Below are 20,880 nucleotides of genomic sequence, written 5' to 3' on the forward strand. Positions count from 1 at the left end.
AAATCTAGACAAAGAAGCAGTCAATCATTTTAAGTAAATGCAGGCACCAGAACTGAAATTTCTTTTTCTTCATAGAGCAGTTGTACTATATTTTGCTACCTGCTAGCAAGACTCTTAAAATTTAGCCACTCTATAATAATAACCTTACGTGCTTTTTTTAAAAAGGAAAAACATGAAAATGATCACAAGAAATAAAAATAAATAAATCTATCTATATATCTATATATATATATAAAAGCCTAAGCGACTGTTACAACTGGAACGACCAGTCGACCAGATGCTATGACGTGCTCAACACAGAAGCTGCCCCCTGGTGGTCAGTGCACTCCCACAGCCAACCTCCTGCAGTCCCTTTCCCCTGCCAGCCAGCTGGCCCGATAGGCCCCGATCGGGGGTGGTGGGAGAGGGCCAGCTGGCCAACCTCCCGGGGTCCTTCCCCCCGGCCAGCCGGTCCCCTGATAGGCCTCAATCGCCAGCCAGGCCAAGGGACCCCACCCGTGCATGAATTCATGCACCGGGCCTCTAGTATATATATAAATGCCTAATATGCAAATTGCCCCCACGGGAGTTCAACCAGGAGACCGATCACTCACTATGATGTGCGCTGATCACCAGGGGGCGGCGCGGAACGAAGGAAGGCCCCAGCCAGCATCTGGCAGCCAGGGAAAGGGAGGCCCTGACCAGCAGCTGGGAGGCCCTGATTGGCCCTGATCACCAGCCAGGCCTAGGGACCCTATCCATGCATGAATATTGTGCACCGGGCCTCTAGTGATATAATAAATTCAATCACTATAATTTTAGTATGCATAAATGAGAAAAATGTCACCACTAAATAGCTTTTAAAAGATAAATGGTATAAAAGCAGAAATATATTATCTAGCTTCAAAGAACTTAAATTTTTAAGATAATATTTAGCATTTTACCCATTTGTTTATTCAAAGTTATGTTCCATAATCAGCTAAAGGTTTTTTAAAAAGAGAATAAGATGGATAAAATAAACGAAAATTTAGGATATTTCCAAATACTAGTTAGAGGCGAAATTGTAAGCTTATCATTAGGTTAACAGTGGTGTTTTTCAGTATCTCCCAAACCCCATGCCTTGTCTTTGTTTGAGAATACTACTGAATTTTAATGCCATTGTTTTGTCAATAAACACTTCACAAGTTCATTAGTAATCCTCTAAGAAGACCAAAATTAAAGCTTGGCAAGCAGTTTCTCATAAAACAAAATTTGCTCTGATTTGTTAGAACTAAATGTGCCAAGTAGCAAATTAAGATGTGAGAACACACTTTAAAGGTTATGCTTTAAAAGTATTCAATGACTCAAATAGAGGTATCATTAGGCAGCAGCAAAACAAATACTAGGATATCTATTTCACTTGCAATCTGTTAATTTTCAGATGGACTATTTTATGATGACCACCAAGAGCTATTAAGATAAACTTTGACCAGAGACAGATATAACACTCCCTAAATTTTCCATTAAAGAACTGGTAGGACCAGAATGGACCCAACTCCAATATTTAAAGCGAAAGAAAGAGTCCAGTAATTCACAGTGAACCTGCCATTGTGCCGACAATACTGTGTTTTAGCATCCATGGGAATGCTGACATGTACACTGCAAGTGATGAAGAGTCAATTAAGTAGTGGGAAAGGGCTTGCAGCAAAAATTTAAACTAAAAATAATCCATTTACAGGAGAGCAGTACAGGAAAAGCTGGCTAAACTATAATCAAAGTCTGTATTTCCAGTTTCAATAGTAAACACAGTTGTTAAGAGTGGTTAACACACAAGACCATAAGTGCATGCAATTTCAAAGTAAAAAAACATCTGTTTTATCAATAGTATCCTTGTTATATCCTCTATTATTTAGCTCAGAGACAACGTGAGAGTAAGAATAAGAGCAGGTATGACGCATGAAAGAAAGAACAATTTACCTCAGGAAATATTGAGCCTTTCACATAAATTCCTAAAATTATAAATTCTAAAGCTGCTAGATTTCTAGAACTTTCAGATCTTCTTAAGAAATAACATCAGGTGACAATGCAATCTCTCCCGCTGCTGCTTTTCTGTGCCACCAACTGCGGCAGGGTGCCTGGTTCCACAAGGCAGAGTGGCAAATTCAGAAAATGAAGCAACTAGACAGGCCAAAGCTCTGGAGTCATATGGCCAGGGTAGTCCCTGCTCTACAATTTACTAACAGTGATCTTGGGCAAGTCTCCATATGCTCATCTGTAAAATGTTGACCAATAATTATACCTACTACTTAAGGTTTTCATGACGATGAAATGAAATTATCTGAGTAAAGCACTCAGTGCTGGGCCCACAAGAAATGCTCAATGAGCCATGGCCGATGTCTCTCAGTGGTTAGAGCATCGGCCTACACACTGAAGTTCGATTTCCTACCAAGGACATGTAACTGGGTTGCAGGTTGGATCCCTGGCCCTGGTCGGGGCGAGTGCAGGAGGCAACCATTCCAGGTGTCTCTCTCACAATGCTCTCTCTCAAAATGCAATTGAAAAAAATATCCTCAGATGAGGACTAACAAAACGAGAGAGAGAGAGAGAGAGAGAGAGAGAGAGAGAGAGAGAGAGAGAGAGAGAGGAAGACTCAATGAATGCTAGGTATTATTAGCATTGTGATCATGAGTTCCATCATGGACTCTCTAAGAACCTGATTAAAGCAATCAGCCTGGGCCTAAATTGCCCCATCAGCAAGGTTCCCAATTCATTATTTGTTTACAAAGCACATCACTCTATAAAAGTGGGGGGGAGGGGAGGCAGGAAAATCAGTATTTTGCTTTTCATCCTTGTTACCAGCCACTGCTGCATTATTTATATGAAGGGAGGAGGCGTGTATCTGGACAGATGCTGGACTGGCTCCTGCAAGCAGAGCATCTATCACAACAGGCAATGCCCGTCTCAGCAGCAAACCCCTTCCCTTCACCAGTCATGTCCCTGGACTGAGAGAGCAATGGAGACACACAGTGGCCACACAAAGTCAAAATGCTATTGTCTAAGCATTCTGGCCATAGATTTTGATGAAACGAAATGATCCATCACTAAATTATTCTTTTTATTCTCAATTTATGTCCTTAAGGTATCATTAAATATCCAAAGAGACCCAAGGTGTATTTGAAACAAAAGGAGAAGGGGAGGGAGAGGGGGGAGGGAGGACAGATACATTTCCAACAGGCATTCTACTATATATTTACCAAAGCAGAACTAATGAAATTACTGAAATAACACCAATTAACATAATACAGAGAGAAGAACAAATGATAGATACATGCCATCTGCTTAATTCAAGTTAGAGGAAAGATGTGTCAAACAAAGAAAGGGTTCTATAAGGTCACAAGTACTGTATTCAAATAATTTTCCTCATTTCTATTTTCTCTGGCCTAGTAAATGTAGGACTAACCACAGTTAATGAATTAAAAACTCACATTTTTCAAAACACTTAAATGACTTATTTAAATGCTTACCATTGGGGAGGGGGACATTAAACTGGCCAAGGAATAAGAGTTTGGGGTTTTTTAAAAACAGATCATTGTTTCTAGTAAGCAGTTTCCACCTCTACACACATTTTCATATAGAGATGCTGCTCTCCATTTACGTACAGTGCTAGATACACAGTAAGTTTTAGAAATAAACACTGATGGAATGATCAATTGGTTGAAGATAACCCAGACTTGCCTGAGGCATGGAAAGTACAGGGTGAAACAGGGGGAGAGAAACTAGGAATTGGTGAATTAAGCATGAAAAAGCACTTTCCTTTCCGGTTAATAGCTTGTGGGGACTGGGAAGAGGGGGCTGAATTTGAAAATGTCCAAAAAATCTTTCTCTAAGAGCAGACTATTATTAATCTAATTCTTTAAAACAAACAAAAAATAAATTAGTAATCTTGGTATTATAAATCTTCCTTCTCTTTTCAAAGTCCACTGTACATACAAGCATCCTATATGATAAAAGCCCAGCGACCGAAAAGGCGGAATGACCAGAACGACCATGCCCCGGCCGGCGCCCACCCTCAGCGGGGACCCCTAACCCCGATCTGTGGCCCCCATGCACCAGGCCTCTATCCTATATAATAAAAGGGTAATATGCAAATTGGACCTAACAGCGGAACGACCACTCAACCAGTCACTATGAGATGCACTGACCACCTCGAGGTCCCTTTGCCCGGCTGGCAGGCTCCGATCGCCCAATGGCGAATGGGGAACCGGGGGTGGGTGGCGGGGGATGCGGGTGGCACCAGGCCAACGCCCCTGCCCCGCCAGTTGCCCCACACACAGAGGGCGACCCGTGGCAGGGGCGGGGCTGGCGAGCAGGTGGGAACAGCCAACCTCTTGGTCCCTTCCCCCGGCCATCAGGCTCCAATTGCCCGATGGCGAACAGGGAACCGGGGTGGGTGGCGGCGGTGGGGCAGGGCTGGCAAGCAGGCAGAACAGCCAACCTCTCGGTTCCTCCCCCGACCCCCTCCGGCAGGCTCCGATCACCCAATAGCAAACGGGGAACCGGGGTTGAGTGGCAGTGGGTGGCAGGGCCGGCTGCAGGCAGCCGAGGAAGATGGTCCTGATCACAGGCCAGGCCTAGGGACCGTACCCACGCATGAATTTTGTGCTCCAGGCCTCTAATGTGAGATAAACAAATTCAGGTTTATGCAGGTTTCTACATGTTTAAAGCTTTTACATTTAGACCATCCCTTTCAGATAGGTTTGGAGTGCCTCCACACAGAATTAATCCTACTCTTAATTCCACCTCTCTATCCACCCACCACCACGTAATTCTACTGCTGCAATTCTCACCGATTTAATATTATTTTCTTATATATTGATCTCCATTGTTACATAGAGCTATTTCAGGGCCAGGAAACAGGTTATTTTTGTATTTCCAATTTTCCTAAATAATTTATTCACTCATTAAAGGAAATTTACTGAGCCTACTATGTGTCAGATGCTTTATTCATTCAACAAAAAAATGTATTAAACAGGCACTGTTCTGAAGAATCTGAAACACATCTGTGAACAAAGAAGAAAGTCAATCCTGGCCTCACAGATCTTATGTTCTGTAGGGGAAAACAAACAACAGATATAATACATATTAACAGCTTACAGCATATCCCAAAGCAGTACATGCTAAGAAAAAGCAGAGCAAGATAAGGATGGATTAAGAGTGTGTGAGGGGAGCCCTGGTCAGTGTTGCTCAGTGGTTAGGGTGTCAGCCCAAACACCAAAGGGTCATGAGTTCTATTCCCAGTCAAAGGCACATACTTGGGTTGCAGGTTTGATCCCCAGCCGATAGGGGCCCATGCAGGAGGCAACCAATTGATTTGTCTCTCACATCAATGTTTTTTTGTCTCTCTCCCTCTCTCCCTTCCACTCTCTCTAAAAATTAATGAAAAAAAAGTATCCTCAGGTAAGGAATAAAAAAAAAAATTTTTAAGGGTGTGCAAGGGGCGAAGCACCAGCTGCAATACTGACATGGGTGGACAAAGTAGGACTCATTGAGAAAACACATTTTAGCAAGCCCTTTAAGGAGATGAGGAAGTTAGCCAAGAGGGTAAAGTGGATCTCTGGAGAAGGGCATTCCAAGCAGAGGGAATCACCAGGGCAAAGGCTGGTGTTCTGCAGCCTTTCAGGAAACAGCAAAAAGGCCAGAGGGGCAGAAATAGAATTTGGGAGTAGTAGGAAAAGAGGTACTAATAATAAGGTCAAAGGTCAGACACAGCCTCAGAGACCATTTATAGGAATATTCTTATAATTGTGTAATTCCAAGAGTAGACAAGAAGCACACATCCCACCCAGCCAGCGTGGCTCAGTGGTTGAGCATCAACCTATGAACCAGAAACTCATGGCTCGATTCCCAGTCAGGACACATGCCCAGGTAGTGGGCTTGATGCCCAGTGTAGGGTGTACAGGAGGCAGCAGATCAATGATTCTCTTTCATCACTGATGTTTCTCTCTCTCTCTCTCTCCCTCTCCCTTCCTCTCTGAAATCAATAAAAATATATATATATATATTTTTTAAAGCAGCACACATCCCAAAACATGTATATTTGTACATGAAGTATATCCAGACTACTAAAATTTAAAAACAAGAGTTTTAGTGTTTTTGGTTCTGGGATTGAGAGGCGCTGAGTCTGAGTGGTGGTCAGCATGATGCCCCAGGCCAAGGGGGAAGGCCCAGAGGCAGAAGTTCGGTTCTCGCCTGAACCGAAATGCTTGATGAAAAGGCAGCCCTGCGGATTGATGCTACCACATCCAACATGCCTGGGACCATACCAAATCCATGTGGCAGAACCTGGTGAAGATGAGGTTGGCTATGGACTCCAACAAGACAGTGCCCTTCCCTAAGAGAAAGATCAAGGCCATGGAGGTGAGCATAGAGGAGAGGCCCTCAGGAGCTGGTACAGAAGCCCTATGTGCTAAATGACTTGGAGGCAGAAGCCAGTCTCCCAGAAAAGAAAGGAAATACGCTGTCTCGGGACCTCATAGCCTCAGTACGCTACATGGTGAAGAACCACGAGGAGGAACAAGGTCATGTCCCAGAGAAGAATTACTATCAAGATGCCCCAAAACAAATTCAGAATAAGATCAATGTCTATAGGTGTTTTTACCCAGCAGAGTGTGAAGCCTTCATTCATTCTCTGCAGAAGAATAAGATGGGGGTTGAGTGGTTTACACCTGCCCCAGGATGAAGCCTCCTCCTGGACCAGAGAGACTGGAGTCAGTTTAAGGCAAGGAGGGGCATGTGACTACAGATGAGGCTGGCCAGACCCCATTCTCGGGGCCAAAGCTGCCTGATTTGGGTGACATGAGGAAGTGATGACTGCTCCATCGCAGGATCACAGACAGGGTGTGGGATGGGCACTGGGCATTTTCTTAGTTTGATACTTTATCCTCAACTATTAATAATACAAAAATTCTCCAGTTCCTAAGGTTTCTCCTACAAACACCTAAAATGACTCTTCTCTGCTTTTGAAAAGAAGGGCTCAGTGTTTGTACATACATCATTTCACATTTTAAAAAAAGAGAGCTCCAGAAGTGTAGACAGCGCCTGGGAAGGCACATGGGCATTTCTCTAATTATTGTCAGCTGAACTCAGGGCGATAGGCAGAGCCACGCTCTGGGAACATGCTTCCCCAATGAGGCTGGACATGTTGTCAGCTTGGCCTTCATATCAGCCCAGGGGTCGGCAGGGGCGGGCTTAGATATGTAAATCCAGGCAAGCACCAGGAATGCTCGAGCCTACTCAAGAATACAAATAAGCTCCTCTGATCCTAAGTTTTGGTGATACTTCCTGGTATTGGGGATATAAAATAAATGCGCTGCGTGGGCTCAGGGTCCTGTCCCTCCATCAGAGTGGCAGCGTCCCACCCTGCTCCCAGCTTTATAAATCTATCTTTGTGTCTTCTTTCTATTTTTCTTTCTTTTATTTCTCAATCCCTGGCCGCCTCCACTTAGAACCGGTTCGTTCATCTCTCTTTCCGTGCTGGACGCGGAAAAGGGAGATCCCGCCATATCTGGCCCCCGCTGCATCTGGCCCCCACACAGAAGAATATGGGAGTTTGGAGAAACCAAGATGGCGGCATAGGTAAACAGCTGAACTTGCTGCCTCGCACAACCACTTCAAAACTACAACTAAAAGATAAAACGGATTATCATCCAGAACCATGGGAAGGCTGGCTGAGTGGAAATTATACTAGAATGAAAGAGAATATCACACTGAGACTAGGGGGAGGTGCGGAGGTGCAGAAGTGAAGTGCGGAGGTACGGAGGCGCGTGCGAAAAGGGGCTGGCAACTGAGTACACTGTTGTCTTTTTCAATCGGGAGGGAGACACAAGCTCCCGACTGCTCTGAACTCCAGTTCCAGGTGAGACTCTGGGGACCCAGACTCATATGGGGAGAAACTGGACTGTCTGGCATCGGGTCAGAACATGAGGGCGGCTTTCTCTCAGAGGTGCTTGCAGCGATCATTGTTCCTGCACGGTGCTGTGGGACACAGAGACCCGGGGACCTCTTTGGGGCAGGGCTGACGGTCTGCCATTGCTGTTTGCTCCACCCTGGTGATTCCCTGAGACCCCGCCCCACCCAAGTTACAACCCCACCCAAGCTGTGCACCAAGGCTTTTGCATATGAATAGCCTGGCACTTTGCAATCTAAAATCTAACAAACTGCAGCTGGGTCAGAGAGCCCCAGAGCTTCCAAAAGAAGGCCCAAGGCTCCACAGCAGATTGCAATGCTTCACAGCTGGGCCTCATCTGGGCACCTCCAAGCCCCAAACAAAGAGGAGGAATCTGCAGATCTCTCTGTAGCTCCTGCTGGGTGGCCTCAGGCAGTGATGAGATCCAAGAGCCAGTGTACCCAGCAGTCAGAGTGAGACCATCCAGATTATAACTCTTCAGATCCATAAGAGACACACTCAGGAGGCAGACTCAGTGAGCGCCAAAGCCCCACTGAAGCAAGTCTTGCTCCATAAGGGTGTCTCCAGCACAGAAGTTCTCCCATCGTAGACACAGCTGATCCTCACAGCCAATTGGCCTGGAGGTCAATTCCTCCCAGTGATACCAACAACAATCAAGGCTTGAGGATCAAAGCTTGAGGAGCTTCCCACTGTGCACACAGCCCACAAAGGGTGTACCAAGAGTGTCCACCTCAGGTAATTAGGGAGGCTGAGCCACTGGGCCCTATAGGACAGCTAGCACACAAAGCCACTCTATCAACTCAGGGAAGCAGCCAAAATGCAGAGACAAAGAAACAGGTCACAAATGAAAGAAATGGAGGAAAGCAAAATACTGGGTATAGAGTTCAAAACCACGGTTATAAGGTTACTCAAGAATCTTCTAGAAACCTCCAAGAAATTTAGTGAGACCCTCAAGGATATGAAAAAGGACCAACTAGAAATTAAGCATACACTGATTGAAATAAAGAATAATATACAGAGATCCAACAGCAGACTAGAGGATCCCAAGAATCAAGTCAAAGATTTGAAATACAAAGAAGCAAAAAACACCCAACCGGAAAAGAAAAAAGAATCCAAAAATATGAGGATAGTGTAAGGAGCCTCTGGGACAACTTCAAGTGTACCAACATCTGAATTATGGGGGTGCCAGAAGAAGAGAGAGAGCAGTATTGAAAACCTATTTGAAGAAATAATGACAGAAAACTTCCCCTAACTGGTGAAATAGCCTTACAAGTCCAGGAAGCGCAGAGAAACCCAAATAAAAGGAATCCAAAGAGGACCACACCAAGACACATCATAATTAACCCTTTGCACTCGCTTGCTTTTTTCGATTCCTTTATTCTACTGCTAAGCGTGTCGAGTCACACTCGACATCCGAGTGCAAAGGGTTAAAATGCCAAGGGCAAAAGACAAAGAGAGAATATTAAAAGCAGCAAGAGAAAAACAGTTACCTACAAGTGAGTACCCATACGATTGTCAGCTGATTTCTCAACAGAAACTATGCAGGCCACAAGGGAGTGGCAAGAAATATTCAAAGTGATGAATAGCAAGAACCTACAACCAAAATTACTCTACCCAGCAAAGCTATCCTTTAGAATTGAAGGTCAGATAAAGAGCTTCACAGATAAGAAAAAGCTAAAGGAATTCATCACCACCAAACCAGTATTATATGAAACTAGAGGCCCAGTGCACAAAATTCGTGTACGGGATTGGGGGGGGGGGGTGTCCCTCAGCCCAGCCTGCACCTTCTCCAATCTGGGACACCTTGAGGGATGTCCAACTGCCCATTTAGGCCCAAGTGAATAAAAAATCTGATGAACAGAATAAACTGGTGAATATAATAGAATCAGGGGCATAGAAAGGGAGTGGACTGACAATTCTTGGGGGGAAGGGGGTGTGGGGGGTGCAGGAAGACTGGACAAAAATCGTACACCTATGGAGGAGGACAGTGGGGGGCGGGTAAGGGCAGAGGGTGGGGTGGGAACCAGGTGGAGGGGAGCTATGGGGGAAAAAGAGGAACAACTGTAATAATATGAACAATAAAGATTTATTTTAAAAAAAAAAACAGAACATTTAAGGGAAAAGGAATGAACAAAGACATGTGTGAATAGTAATGTACCAATGTTGGCCACTAGCTGCGACACATTTACCCTAGGATGGTCATGATAGGAAAAACGGGGTGAAGGGTATATAAAAACTTTTCTGTTAACCTAAAACTATTCTCAAATAAAAAGTTTACTTAAATAAATTTTAAAATGAGAGAGAGAGAGAGAGAGAGAGAGAGAGAGAGAGCTCCAGTGTTTCTCCTGCACCCAGTGATCGTCCTGCACATGCGCTCCTTGGAGAAGAAGCCCCCCCTTTACACACACTGTTCTATGCTGTCATAGCTTAGAAGGTTAACACTGTATTCTCCTAACAGTGGGGAGCAGTGCAGCGGGTCTGCTTTCCTAAGCCTGTCAACACAGCCTGAGACTTCCCTGCAGGACTTACAGAAAGTCCCAGGATGTGAGAGGACCGGCCTGGAAGGGTCCCCCTACCCACCCACCCAAGAGATTCTTAAAACCTCTTTGCTGAGATAGAAGAGAGGCACCTGACCTTAGCCAATGGTATTTGGCAACTTGGTCCCACACCTGCCTTATTTCTGCTGGAAGAGCTGCTGACCTCTACTGGGAATTTTAATTACATTCTGGCAAATACGTTGTCCTTTCTGACTGCTTAAACAGTCAGAAATGGGTCTCTTGGTGACACTTACTAGTAATATCAAAACTAAAAACTAAATCACCTTATTAATGCAGAACCCACATTTCTGTCTTTTGTTTTTTAATATATTTTATTGATTTTTCACAGAGTGGAAGGGAGAGGGATAGAGAGTTAGAAACATCGATGAGAAAGAAACATCGATCAGCTGCCTCCTGCACACCCCCACTGGGGATGTGCCCGCAACCAAGGTACATGCCCTTGACCGGAATCGAACCTGGGACCTTTCAGTCCGCAGGCCGACGCTCTATCCACTGAACCAAACTGGTTTCGGCCACGTTTCTGTCTTAATAGCATGACATGGAGTTGGATAGTCATTGCTAAATTATCATAAATAGCTCTATTTCTCACATGGAATAATTTACTTGTATAAATACATTTTTATAAATGTACTAGAGGCCTGGTGCACGAAATTAATGCACGGGGGGGGGGGGATCCCTCAGCCCAGCCTGCGCTCTCTTGTAGTCCGGGACCCCCTCTGGGGATGTCCGCCTGCCCGCTGAGGGGAGCGGGCCTAAGCCGGCAAGCGGACGTCCCTCTTGCAGTCCGGACCCCTCACTCCTTACCGCCCGCCTGCTCGCTGCTCCTTAGCACTGCCACTGAGGCAGGAGAGGCTCCTGCCACCGCCACTGCACTTGCCAGCCGTGAGGCCAGCTTCTGGCTGAGCGGCACTCCCCCTGTGAAAGTACACTGACCACCAGGGGGCAGCTCCTACACTGAGTGTCTGCCCCCTGGTGGTCGGTGCGCATCACAGTGACCAGTCATTCTGGTCGTTCTGCCGTAACGGTCGCTTAGGCTTTTATTATATAGACTATTTTAAGTTTATTTCTGTTATATTCCTTTTTAGTTACCTCCTACTTATGGCTTTATTTTAATGGCGATATAAGGTTTCATTCTAAAGCAAGTACAGACAGTCCTCAGGTTACATCGGACTCGACGTACGTCGTTTCATGGTTACGTCGCCATCTCCCATTTATTTATTAAAAAAAAAGTTCCGTCATTTTGACGTATGTATATATGTGCTTTATGTTTATTATTTATTTACCACAAGGTCAGAAATTATTATCTTTCTTTTAAATTTTTTTCACTGTTTCACTTCATTACTGCTGTGTATGTGCTCCATGTGAGTGACGTAGGTGTTTATGTAAGTGGGTTCTGACTTACGGGGAAAATCGCGTTACATTGCACCATAGGAACGGATCTCCGACGTAACCTGAGGACCTACTGTATGTTTCAGTGCAAAAAGTTAGGACTTTTAAAATACTAAATGACAGTGCCTGTGGTATGTATACAACTAGCAAAAGCCATGAGGATGTACAGAGTGAATGACTGATGTTAACCCTTTTAGTGCCAGCGGGCCCATCTGTAGGCCCATGGGGTATGTGCGAAGAATGCCACGGGCCCATCTATCGGCGCATGGGGTATGTGCGAAGAATGCCACGGGCCCATCTATCGGCCCATGGGGTATGTGCGAAGAATGCCACGGACCCATCTATCGGCGCATGGGGTATGTGCGAAGAATGCCACGGGCCCATCTATCGGCCCATGGGGTATGTGCGAAGAATGCCACGGGCCCATCTATCGGCCCATGGGGTATGTGCGAAGAATGCCGCGGACCCATCTATCGGCCCATGGGGTATGTGCGAAGAATGCCGCGGACCCATCTATCGGCCCATGGGGTATGTGCGAAGAATGCCACGGACCCATCTATCGGCCGGGTGTTATTACGCTCACGCCTTTTCTTTTCTGTGCATCGCATAGGTTTTGTAGACATATTTTTAGTACCTGTCGTGCTTCCTAATCATTATTGACTAATTTTCATTGTGAAAATTAAATATATGTTCGTGTTTTTTTTTGCTAGAAGAACATAGGTATTTTCTGCTTTGTAGCGTACCTGCTTTTACTGCATACCAGATGCCATATCTACATAAGTTGACCTTGTATCATCCGTCTTTGTATTGCTATCAAGCTCGTTCCTCTTTTCGTAAACACTTCCGATGACCTCCCCTCTGAGAAAAGCCCTATGTCTCGTTTGGATTTTAGTATTAGTATTGTTGAAGATCTTGGGAATGAATGGCTCCTAGAGAAAAATAACAAATGTGGGAAATCAGAGGAACATGTGAGACAAGACAAGAAGCCGTTAAAAACCTTACCTGGAAAAAAGGAGGACTGTTGTGTGTGCAGCGAAAGGTGTGAAACGGGGAGAGGGGAGCGAAGAAGCAGCCGTGCAGTGTGTTAAATGTGAACACGGTCTTCATGGTGCATGCTGTCCTGGACATAAGTGCGCGTGTTAAACTATGTATGGGACATTTTAGTAAATTCAATGTGACTATTTAAAAAATAATGGCAAAAGCATAAAAATTTGTTGGTGAGCTAATAAATAGTAGTAGAAACTAATGCTAACAAAATTAATACTGTCAAAAATATTAAAGAACAAAATTTTCTAATCTGAATGTAAAAGTTTAAATTTTTTAATAATAAATTTTAAAATTTACTTTTTTTTTCATAAATTTATAGAAGAGATAACAACATAAATGAGCTTTTTTATTATACCTGAAAGTATTAAGAGTGTATGTAAAAAAAACTAGCTTCAACGAATAAGTATTAAGCTTAATATAAATTTCTTAGTACAAACATGCGAATTCGTCAAAAAAGCCGTGGCATTTTTCACGTATACCAGGCCTAAGAGGCTGGCACTAAAAGGGTTAAGAGAACAATGCTGTGGTGGAAAGCAGTAAGGTGTGGGGGCGCAGTACAAGCCATCTACCTTAGTTCCTATCTGTAGCCCTAGCCACTGAGCCTGCACCCCTACTCCACAAATAGCTGAATAAATGAAAGTGGTGAAGCCAGAATTTGAGCCTGTCTCTCTGGCTCTCAAGTGCACTCCTAGCCTTTCTTGGCTGCCAAGAGCTGTAAAGTGTTTTTAAATTTTAGAAAGCTCCTCAGGTGACTCTAATGTGCCACCAGGAGTGCACACACCTGCACTGGGCAGCACTGCCTTCCTAATTACACAAGCACTCTCAGTCCAGAGTGGCCAGTGTTATGCTGGGCAAGTACAGTCCTATAACCTAAAGGCCACTGGGGCAACTAACCGAGACTTGAAAGAATGAAATCAATTAGCTAACTGTGTATTCTAGGTAGAGGGAATTGGGGGTGCAAAGGCCCAGAGATAAGGGAATGCAGGATACATTTAAAAATTCACATTCTTCCTAGCTCTCCCAGCTACGGTGACCAACTGTCCTTATTTCCAAGGACTGAAATGGTCCCCAGTACATAGGGATTTCCATTTTAAAACGAAGAAAGTCCCAGGGATGCATTGGTCACCCTCCCACCCTCCTCCTGCCCGTGGGGAAAAACCCTGATGACACCATATTTACTAGTTGGTTAGATGATCATTCTGCTTTAAAATGGCACGTGTTTTTCTAAGCTAGGATTCCCAAGACAGGACACACTAATGTCCCTGCCATCCTGCATCCTCCCTTCTTCCCACATGTGTGCTACAAGCACCATCAAAAGGTTTTAAGCAAAGCAGAGAGAATTAGACTTATTTTATAAGGTCACCTTTGCTATTAAGTGTGGACAACAGACTGGAGGAGAGCATAAGTGGAAGCAACTAAGGTGGTTTTGAATCTAAGGCAACATTTCCTTGCGTAACAGATTACGGGAGCCTGTTATTGGCTGCATGTAGCCCTGAGGATGGTAAGATCAAGAGAGATTGAGGAAGCAGAATCAACAGAACTAGGTGATGATTAAAGGGGGGGAGGGATGAGAGGGTAAATCAGAAAAAGAAGAAAAAACATGACTACTTTTTAGTGGAATTATAAAAACACTGGCTCAGTATGTTCCAAAAGTTCACTGTGGATTCATTATTGAACATTCACATTTCCACATTATGAGAGTAAACAAGTAATCTTTTCTGTCAAAGAACGGAGTTTAGGCAGCCACCATTTTGGCTCCAGTGACTCGAAGGCTCACCTGGTGGCCGCCATTTTGAAACAGCAAAGGTCAACCCCTTCCTTTAAATTAGCCAATCATGCAAGAGTGTGAGCCTAAGCTCTGTGACCAATCAAGAGTGAAGAACAGGTCATGTGTGTCAGGCATAAAAGCATGTGCGTGTGCTCCCAGACCATGTACAAGCGTGCCCTCCTGCAGGAGCAAAGATATTGCCTTGCTGTCTGGCTCCCGAGTATGCTTTGTATTCTACCAGGACCCCTGATTTGGGGGGCTCACCTTATTTCTATCAACATTAACAATATAAAAACTATAGTTTATAAAAACTATAGTTTAGTAGGCTATGTCACTAACCTACTAAATCCATTAAGTGGTTCACATATATTTTCCAATGAAAAATTGTAGAAAATAATATTTTACAAAAGTTTAATTGTGTAATTGAAAGGAATTAAAAAGCATTTTCTATTTATTTTAAATGTTGGTATTCGAGGCAAAAAACATTTAATTGATGAAGGAGGAGATATTACAGAGGCTTAAATGGGTCTTCTGGGTATTTTCAAGGGCTGTGAAGAAGTTCATTCTAATATTTGCTTTTACTTTTAAAATATACAGCCGCTCTCTTCCTTAGTGCAGGTACTCCTAGCTCCATTTTCTATACCTAACCAGCCATAATCAGGGTCAGTTTTGGAATAAATATTTTCCTGAGACAACCAAGGAGGAACTGAAAGAGAAAGCAGAAAAGGTGGACATTAAGTCCAGCCTGAGGAGGAATGAGCTGGATCAGAAAAGAATGAGGGTAAGGGAAGGGTAAGGGAATTAGTGTGTCAAGCCCAGTATGGGTCCAAGAAAGGGAGTAGGGGGAAGCCAATTATCCCTGGCAGTTTGTTCTGGGACATAGCTGAGGACAGAGGTGACAAAGGAGCATGACAAAAGACATCATTAGTCAATTGTGTGTACAGCTCAGAGGGAAAGAATAAGAGACCAACAAAGACTAAGTCCCTTACTTAAGTCTCAACAACCTTCATTTTTTGAAGTACATCCCATCCTCTGGACACTTTCCAACTGAGAACTGACTCTAAAGGTTCAACTACTGCCATTAAATGCTCTAATGGCCTCTGCCGATTCCATACCCAGCAAAGGCCAGCCATCTCTCAAATACTCACCAACCTTTCTATGGTATTTTAGTCAGGCTTCTGCCTGGCTAAACTCCATCCACATGGGATGATTTTAAGGCTATCATAATTTTTGGTGCAAATGCCTAAAGAAAACAAGAAGAATTCTAATTGAGAAAAGGACTGAGGTTCTATATTGCAGATAGAGATGCAGTCTTCTGGATATTTATAGTGCACTAAGTTCCAAAGGACTTTTATATATTTTAACTGACTAAATGAATTGAATGTTAACAGACAAGCCCACAATTCAAATATAAATCAAAAACATTTTTGAGGTACAACTTTCTCATCTACTCCTCTTGAAAGTTGCTAAAAGGAAACAAATTCCACAATTCAGTATGGAAATCATCAATTCTTTCAAAAGGGTATTTCATACTTCCTAACTTCAGAGACATGTTACTGCCAAAAATGCAAATACCAAGTGTTTTCACACATTTGCCTATTATTTGTACACAGTAGTCTTTATTAAAGTTGAACTATTTAAAGCGAAACAAAAAAACTTCCTACAATCAAAGTGAATATTTTACAAGATAAAGTTTAGCAAATGGAAAACTTGATAAAATTTACTCTCTCTTCTCCTTCCTTCTTAAAAAGAGCCAACAAGCAAGTCTTCCTCAGGAATGCAGACCCTACACAGGCATAACCAGATGCACATGGATGGGGACTGGGGCCACAGAACTGAACCACCCAGCTCACCTTCAGCCACTACGTACTTCATAAACGTCCCCTCTACACTGCAGAATGGAGAAAGAAATAAAACCTTGGGGAAGCAGGCATTTTGAGCTAACTGTTGCTCAGCATAGCCCCGGACAAGTAACATCCCCCTTACTCCCCAAGCCTTCTAGGTAATGACTAGACCAGTGATGGGCAACCTTTTGAGCTTGGTGTGTCAAACTTCGACAAAAAACTGAGCATAACTTGGGTAGTATGTCACTTTGAGGAAAAAACTAACTCCAAGACTCTAGTCACAAATGTTTCATCCTCAGGAGCAGCAAATGTTTCATCCTCGGCATGCGGCCGCGTGTCATCAGAAATGGCTACGCGTGTCAGTGCTGACACGCGTGTTATAGGTTCGCCATCACTGGACTAGACTGTCATCAGACAAGATACAAAGGCCAAGATTCTAGCTCATCAGTCGGTGGGTTCATGACACTAGCTAGTACTGGAAACTCTTGATTATGTGTCAGCAGTAGTCCTTGGTCCAGGAATTTGGCTAGTTTTAGATATAAGACAATGATGTATCAGATTTAGATGGGTTTAGCAAACTTCACCCAAATGAACTATTTCTGGAGAGTCATGATGTCCTCTTGGAGACGAGACCATCCATCCTCTTGTCCGGATCATAAGATTTAGAATGAGTATAACTTGCTATTAAACTAACTGACAAAGATGCAATAGTCAGAGAACTGGCTAATTGGGAACCTTTTCTTCAGGAAATCTTCAAAGCCCATCCTTATTTCAGTGAGAGCTCCACACAATGGCAGAGGAAAAGATATTTCTGATAACAGAGGCCTTGCCCAAAAGGCAACTGATAAAACTCTCCATCAAAAAAATACCTTTTTAACATGATTTTAAAACTACATTTCAAGCCAATACTCAATATCCTTATTAATATGAAATATTACAGGAATCCTGAATAAAACAAGGATGTATACTATTGCCACTTTTATTGAACATTAGTTTTGGAAGTTCCAATTAATTAAAGATGAGAAAAAGAAATGAGGTTTAAGACCTAGCTAGTTTGGCTCAGTGGATAGAGCGTCAGCCTGTGGACTGAAGGGTCCCAAGTTCGATTCTGGTCAAGAGCACATGTCTGGGTTGTGGGTTCGATCCCCAGGAGGGGATGTGCAGGAGGAGCTGATAAATGATTCTCTCTCATCATGGACATTTCTCTCTCTCCCTCTCCCTTTCTCTCTGAACTCAATAAAAATATATTTTTTAAAAAAAGAAACGAGGTTTAAAACATGAAAAAGAGACTATTATATTTGTAGCCAATATGATTACCTAACTGGGAATAACCTAAGAGAATAAACTGGGCAAGTATCAGAACTAATAGAAATTTAATAATGTTATTAGCAATCAAGGAAAAGCAATTGTTTTTCTAATACTAAAGGATATAAACAAGTAAAACTTTGTCTTATAAAAATAATTTTTATTTATTATATTTATTTTATTGAGGGCTTTAACAGAGTAATATAATGTTCCAACCAGGAAAAGTCTTATGTCTTATTCCTCAAATTAATTAAAACTACTTCCATTGAAATCTCAATATGTTTTTACTTCACTTGTTTTTAGAGGTTGAGGGGGTTGGCATAGAAAAATGACAAAAGGAATTCAGCCTTGGCCATCAGTAAGAGAAGGTCCGTGTTCCCTGTGGACAGAACTCTCTCTTTCTGCCCAACTTTCCTGTCACCCTCGTGGCTTTCAATGAGCATTACAGTCCATTGATCTGTTCCTTTTGTCCCAAATGATCACTCCTGATATAGAACTGAACATTTCTTTTTCCTTCCACTGCTCTTTCTAGCACCTCATCCCTCAATTTCCTTTGTTCCTCCCTCGTATCTACCCAGAAAATGTTCAACCCTGAATTTGGGTTAGGAGGCATCCTGGTACAGTAATTAAGAATTCAGGTTCAGAAGTCAGCCCACCTGGTTTCAAATCCTGACTGCTTACTCACCGTGTATCTGAGGCAAGATACTTAATTTTTCCAAGCCTCAGTTTCCACGTCTGTAAGTAAATAATAGTACCTAACTTAGAGTTGTGATGAGAGTTAAATACGCTAATGCATAGAAGACTTGACATAAAGCCTGACGCTTAATAAGAACTAAAAATATGAGCACCTACATATGGGCTGCTAGGCCCTGTGACAAAATCACCTCAACATGTAAACTGGAAATGCTACTGATCTAGGTCTTCCAGTCTCAGCAGTGCTCAGCACGTCCGTGTGTGTGTGTGTGTGTGTGTGTGTGTGTGTGTGTGTGTGTCTGGTCAGCTCCTGCTTTCTGTTCCACAACTACTCTCTTGCGGCCACTTTTAAATAGGAGTATTTGTCAGAGGACCTGTCTATGAGCTCCTAGCCACACACCACACACTCACTCTAAGCAATTTTGTCCTCCACTGTTCTCAACTCCTGTTCACATAATTGATTATTAGTAATCTCTAGACCTGACCTCCCTCCTGAGCTTCAGATCCATAATGTCCACCTCAAATGCAGCACATCGCACACTCCGTTTCCTCTTCATGTATCTTCAGTATCAATTAGTGGCACTACCACCCACTCAAGCAAAATAACCTTTTACTCCTCCTGCCTCCTCACAGCCAACCATTACTAAGCATTACTGGTTCTGCATTTTAAACATCTCTCCTTTCTTCAGTGCCACCACCACGGCTTCAGATCTGAAACCCATTATCTCCCTAGCTGGTTGTATCCGTTTCCTAAGGCTTCCCTAACCAAGTCCCACAGCTGAGGGGCTTAAACTCTAGAAATGTTGTGTCTCACAGTCTGGAGGCTGAAAGCCTAAGATCAAGGTGTCCACAGAGCTCGTTCCTTCTGAGGGATGGAAAGCGAGGATCAGTTCCCAGGTCTCTTTCCTCAGCTTGCTGATGGCCACCTTCTCCCTGTGCCTCTCCACATGTTCCCCCCCTGTGTGTGTCAATGTCTGTGTCTACATTTCCCACTGCACCAGTTAAGCTGGATTAGGGCCCATCCTAAGGACCTCATCTTACTAATTACACGGCACTGACCCGAATTCCAAATAAGCTCACAAAGCTGGTTAGGTCTCCCACATGGGAATTTGGGGAAGACACAGTTGAACCTGTAGCACTGGTCTTCCTGCCTCTACTTTGCTCCACGGGGCCTAACCACATCTTCCCCTTGACTGTGAAAGCAATCTTTCTGAGATTCAATTTCTATCTCCTTTTCATGCTTAAAACCCACATTAGCTGTTTTTCATCCAAACTGTGAATGACAATGACGATACATATATTTTCTGGGTGGTAACAATGTGCCGGGTACTGTTTTAAGTACTTTACATACCGGACACTATTCCTATAGAATGGGCACTGTCATCTCCATTTTATAAACGAACAAACCAAGCAACAAAGGTATCAAGTACTATCTGTTCAATAAAGCCATGATGTCAGTAAGTCTTAGAACGAGGACTTAAACTCGGGCTCTGCACCCCAAAATAAAGAGTAGCTGACATGGAAAGTCAATTTATTAGTCAATTTGGTTGCCCATTTTGACCCTTTACCTACCTTTCACAGACTAACCTCAGCACAATCCAGAGGCTTAGAAGGTAATGCTGATCCTCACTCACACAGCTATCAACTCCTGAATATCTCACAAATATCAAATCACCCAAGCATTGCCACAACAAGGAGGTGGAGAAGGAAATGGGGGTGAAAAGGCAGAGAAGGATGAAACTGCAGAATGACAACAGAGAGGAAGAAAATCTAACAACTCAGCCAGAATATACCCTCAGGTTAGAAATAAAATGAGAAATTAGTTTGAATGGCCATGGTTCAATGTAGAGCACACAAATATAGGGTTTTTTCCTCTAAATATAACATAGTAGCAACCCCGGAAGTTATTGAAGGAGGCTTTAAAAAGGACGATCATAAACTGTGAAACAAAAAATATTTTAAGTGCTAACCATATTTTTCCTTGAATATGTTTTAGGATACTATCTGACAAGGTCTTTAAAGGGTTCACTGTTGATGACACCACTTCCATGGCCTAATGAGTTTCAGCCCTATTAATTCAGACTGTGCTGTGTACACTGATTTTTGTCATAGTGAGGATCAACAGAAGTAACAGTTCTTCAAATTAAACAACTGCTCACAATGCGAAGTACAAAGAATGTCTGCTGTGAAATATAGAGTGTCCAAACACTACTTCGTGCCAACAAAAGCTAACAAACAAACTGTATTTTTACACTACAGCAGAAGAAAAGTAATCCCTACCTGTACAGAAGACAGTTTGGCTCCTTCCGTATTTTAGATAAAAAACTGCAATGCTAAGAAAGAGACAACCTA

The 20,880-nt window shown here is 43.2% G+C and overlaps 1 protein-coding gene and 1 pseudogene across 1 annotated transcript in view; one reads left to right on the forward strand and one right to left on the reverse strand.

Annotated features, from left to right (window-relative positions):
* The window catches only part of RERE (arginine-glutamic acid dipeptide repeats), a 397,399-nt gene that overhangs the window by 304,304 nt on the left and 72,215 nt on the right, over positions 1-20,880 (reverse strand). The window lies entirely within an intron of this gene.
* LOC103295406 (nucleolar protein 16-like) lies at positions 1,504-6,697 on the forward strand (annotated as a pseudogene).

Source organism: Eptesicus fuscus, chromosome 9 (assembly GCF_027574615.1).
Source record: "Eptesicus fuscus isolate TK198812 chromosome 9, DD_ASM_mEF_20220401, whole genome shotgun sequence".
In the NCBI taxonomy this organism is placed as follows: domain Eukaryota; kingdom Metazoa; phylum Chordata; class Mammalia; order Chiroptera; family Vespertilionidae; genus Eptesicus; species Eptesicus fuscus.